Source organism: Microcebus murinus, chromosome 11 (genome assembly GCF_040939455.1).
Source record: "Microcebus murinus isolate Inina chromosome 11, M.murinus_Inina_mat1.0, whole genome shotgun sequence".
Classification (NCBI taxonomy): domain Eukaryota; kingdom Metazoa; phylum Chordata; class Mammalia; order Primates; family Cheirogaleidae; genus Microcebus; species Microcebus murinus.
Window position 1 is genome coordinate 201426 of NC_134114.1, and position 4489 is coordinate 205914.

Here is a 4489-nt window from a genome sequence, read left to right on the forward strand (position 1 = left end):
CTTGGGAATCAGGCCTGGGTGCCCTCGTGCTGCTGGCCTGGCTGGCCGTCACTGCCCGTCCGCACGCCCTCATGGGCCGGGCCCTGGGGCCGGAGCCTGCCACCCCCGGGAACAGCGGCGGGGTGGCCGTGGTCAGCCTGCAGTGGCCCTCCGTGCGGGACCCCCTGCTCACCACCTTGTGGACCCTGGTGGCCCTCTTGTCTCTCCTGGGTAAGCACCGGTGTCGGTCTGAGATTTCTGTCCTTTGTGCAGAGCAGCCTGGGGAGTAGCTGTGGGCCACCTGGCCAGCAGGGCTTTCTGTTCTGTCCCGAGGTTGCTCACGCACCATAGACACCCTTCAAGTTGGCTCTGTTCTCCCCGTCCGCAAAGGGGCAGCCTGAGGCCTAGGTGCTCTCTTGGCTCCCAGCAAAGTTGGGAGGAGGGAGGCCGAGCCTCAAAGCCTGCTGGGCTTTGAGGGGCTTTGAGGGGAAAGGGCCACCCGCCAAGGGAGCCCCCCTGCTGCCCCTGCCTGGCCTCCGTCTATCCGTGCACAAACGACCGTGAGCGAGTCTGATCCCTGCACGGCTTCTTCCTCCCTGCTCTTGGTACGTGCATTTGGGTTTCCTATTGAGTATGCAAAGACTAATGTCAACCATGTGCACCTTCACTAACCCCCATCAAGCACGTGGCCTCCAGGTAAAACTGCCCAGAACAACAAATTCGTCTCTCAGGGCAAATCAGATTTGGGGGCTACAGTATCAAATTAAATGAAGAACTGACCACCCAGAAAGTGACCAGATGAAGGTGAAGAAAAAAATAGAGGCTGTAATTCTTATGTCTGATTCCAACAACCTCTTTCTACGAGGAGGACGGATTGGGCCGGACGGTCCCGTGGCACCAGAGTCTGCCCAGCAGGGCGCCCTGGCTGGCAGGGGGAGGCGCCAGGCGTCTGGGGGCTGAGGACTTGGTTCTAGTGCTGCCTGGCCGCTGAGAGCCACGTGTCCTGAACGCAGGCCTGCTGGTCCTCAGGTGGGAGCACAGGTGAGGGGAGGGGCAGGTGAGGAGATGAAGGTGCGACCTTTGCCGTGGAGAGAGGCAAGTGGGCACGCGCCCTGTTGCCCCCCGCTGGGCTGCGGCACTCCCCCCGTGCCAGGAAACGCCACACACGCGCCAGTGTCCCTCTGTGCCCTGCAGCCCAGAAAGCCGGGCCCAGACTCACCTGCTGAGCGAGGCTCAGGGTGGAGACGCCCACAGGCCCCGGCTCTGCGGTCGGCCACTGCTGCTGCCCCAGGGCAGGGGGACTCCGGTCTGGGCCCCCGCGCCTCGTCTGACGTTCTGAAATCCAAACGGTGCTGAACACGGGAACGTTGTGTGTGACTTTGGTGAAAAAACTGACCTGGACCAATTCTAGTCTCCATTTCTCACTTCATGCGAATATTCACAAGTGAGAGTGTTTGGCTTGGGGTGTGGGCCCCAATGCCGGGGGGCTGCACAACACGGGAGAGCTGTGCCCCCACTCACTTCCTGAGACCTGTGGCAGTCCCTCCCCGGCGCTGCTGTGTCCCAAGTGGGAATCCGAGTCCACGGGGCTCTTTGGCACCTTTAGAAACACTCACCCGTCGAGCAACAGAGGTGATTTTCCCCACGTTATAACGGGGTGTTTAACTATTTAAATATACGTGAAATCTCACTGTGCAATGGAAACTTTTTAGAAAAGGAAAAAGATGTCTGTGTGCTCAAGAATAAAGAGGCCAATCTTCCCCGGAGGCTTCTTTTTTTTTGAGTCCAGCGGCTTTTATTAGGTTTGTCTCCTATACCATGAATTCATAGAGAATAGATTCTGGCAGCTCAAGGTCCTTTCTTTGCTTCTCACAGGTGTGCTATTACGCCATGAATTCATAAGGAATAGGTTCCAGCAGCTCGGGCTCCTTTCCATTGGTTCTTACAAAGTGTGAGACACCTATTATGCCATGAATTCATAGGGAACAGGTTCCAGCACCTCAGGTTCCTTTCTGTCACTTCTCACAGTGTGAGACACCTATTAGGCCATGAATTCATAGGGAATAGGCTCCAGCAGCTCGGGATCCTTTCCGTTGGTTCTCACAAAGCGTGCTTCTCTGGGTGGAGCAGCCTGTCGCTTCAGCCGAACCCAGGTACATTTCTCTTTGGCTTCCTTCTTTTTCTGATCATTTTCCTTCACACGTTTCAGGAAGCTATCTCGGCTCTTAGAGTGCTTAATGTGCTCAATATGTACATTAATCCTCTTGGCAAGAATCTTGCCCTTAACTTGTTTATTTACAACAATTCCAACCAGCTACAATTCTAACCAGCATGCTGGGTAACGTTGTAGACTCTTCCAGTTTTGCCACGGTAACATTTGTGGGGCATGCCTTTTTGAACAGTACCCATTCCCTTGATGTCTACAATATCATCTTTCTTGTAGATTCGCATGTATGTGGCCAAAGGAACAACTCCATGTTTTCTAAAGGGCCTAGAGAATATATATCGGGTGCCTCTCCTCTTTCCCTTTGTGTTCATCATTTTGGCGAGTTACTGGAAGATGGCAGCTCCGGCCAAAAGGATTCCCCGGAGGCTTCTATGTGTGAATTCGCAGGGGATCCTGCTGGAACTCTTGTATGTGTTTCGACCGAAGTTTCTGACATTCTGAGTGTGTTATGATCTGGCAGATTTTCTTCCTTCTGCAACGAGACTTGGCTCAGAGGGACCAGGGAATCCAGGCCTCCAGTGAGGAGCCCTGAAGACAAAGTCTGCTGCGCTGAGTCTCCCCGGCCCCCTGCAGGCTCAGAGCTTGGAAGATGGGCCGTGGGGTCAGGGGAAGTCTCATCCCCCAGCGTGGGGGTTAGGGTTAGGGTTAGGGTTAGGTTAGGGTTAGGGCTGTGGTCCGGGCAGTGCTGTGGTCAGGGCTCCACCGGGTGCTTTGGAGCAGGGACAACCCCTAGTGGGGCGCTGCAGCGAGGCACAGGGCCTGTGCCCACCGTGGCTGCCAGCAGGTGCAGGGGCTCCCCCAGGTGCAGCCAGTCTGGGTCCGCAGGGGCAGAGCCAGCTACAGGATCTCGGTTTTCACAGTTTTGGCTGCCTGTCCTGCCTGGCATGGGGGGGCTGTGGTCCCTGAGGGGAGGGGACCCACCTGTGCTAGGACACAGGTGACCACAGCTGTGGGGCAGCCGAGCCGAGGAGCTGTGCCATCTGGCCGTGGACCTCGGCACCCACTTCTCTGGCTCCTGGCAAGGTGGGACCCAGGTCTCACGGCCCGGGGTGGCAGACCAGGCCCCGGTGGTGCTGGGAGTGTGCGTGTCCTTCTGGCCTGTGGACCCGGCAGCTGAGACTGTTCACGGCCCAGGGGCTCCTGCATCTCTTACACCCAGAATTACTTCTCTTCTATTTTTAAAATCGCAGAAGGAAAAATACGATAAAACCAGGTTCAGGCTGGGTACAGCAGCTCACGCCTGTAATCCTACCACTCTGGGAGGCTGACACAGAAGAACTTTGAGCCCAGGAGTTTGAGACCAGTTTGGGCAACAGAAAGACCCTGTGTCTACAAAAAATATTAAAAAAACAAAAGACTCATCTAGGCATGGTGGCACACGCCTGCAGTCCCAGCCTCTCAGGAGGCTGAGGCAGCATCCTGTGAGGTTGCAGTGAGCTGGATGATTCCACTGCACACTGGCCCTAACAACAGAGCCAGGCCATGTGTCCAAACAAAAACAAAACTAATTAGGAGTGACTCATTAGAATCCAGTGAGCTTTCAATGAAGTTTGTAGAACTAATTATCACATTTCAAAGTGTGGGTGGTCTAAGCAGTGCTGTGGTCTGGACAGTGCTGTTGTTCAGGCAGTGTTGGTGTTACAGGCAGTGTGGGTGTTGCAGGCAGTGTGGGTGTTGCAGGCAGTGTGGGTGGTCCTGGCAGTGTGGGTGTTGCAGGCAGTGTGGGTGTTGCAGGCAGTGTGGGTGGTCCTGGCAGTGTGGGTGTTGCAGGCAGTGTGGGTGTTGCAGGCAGTGTGGGTGGTCCTGGCAGTGTGGGTGTTGCAGGCAGTGTGGGTGTTGCAGGCAGTGTGGATGGTCTGGGCAGTGTGGGTGTTGCAGGCAGTGTGGGTGTTGCAGGCAGTGTGGGTGTTGCAGGCAGTGTGGGTGGTCCTGGCAGTGTGGGTGTTGCAGGCAGTGTGGGTGGTCTGGGCAGTGTGGGTGTTGCAGGCAATATGAGTGGTCTGGGCAGTGTGGGTGGTCCTGGAAGTGTGGGTGGTCCAGGCAGTGTGTGTGTTCCAGGCAGTGTGGGTGGTCCAGGCAGTGTGGATGGTCCAGGCAGTGTGGATGGTCCAGGCAGTGTGGATGGTCCGGGCAGTGTGGGTGGTCTGGGCAGTGCTGTGGTCTGGGCAGTGCTGTGATCCAGGCAGTGTGGGTGGTCTGGGAAGTGTGGGTGGTCTGGGCAGGGCTGTGGTCCAGGCAGTGTGGGTGGTCTGGGCAGTGTGGGTGGTCTGGGCAGAGCTGTGG

At 56.6% G+C, this 4489-nt stretch overlaps 1 pseudogene; it reads right to left on the bottom strand.

Annotated features, from left to right (window-relative positions):
- Positions 1-2020: 2020 nt before the first annotated feature.
- LOC105876484 (large ribosomal subunit protein eL21-like) lies at positions 2021-2520 on the bottom strand (annotated as a pseudogene).
- Between the last annotated feature and the right edge of the window lie 1969 nt (positions 2521-4489).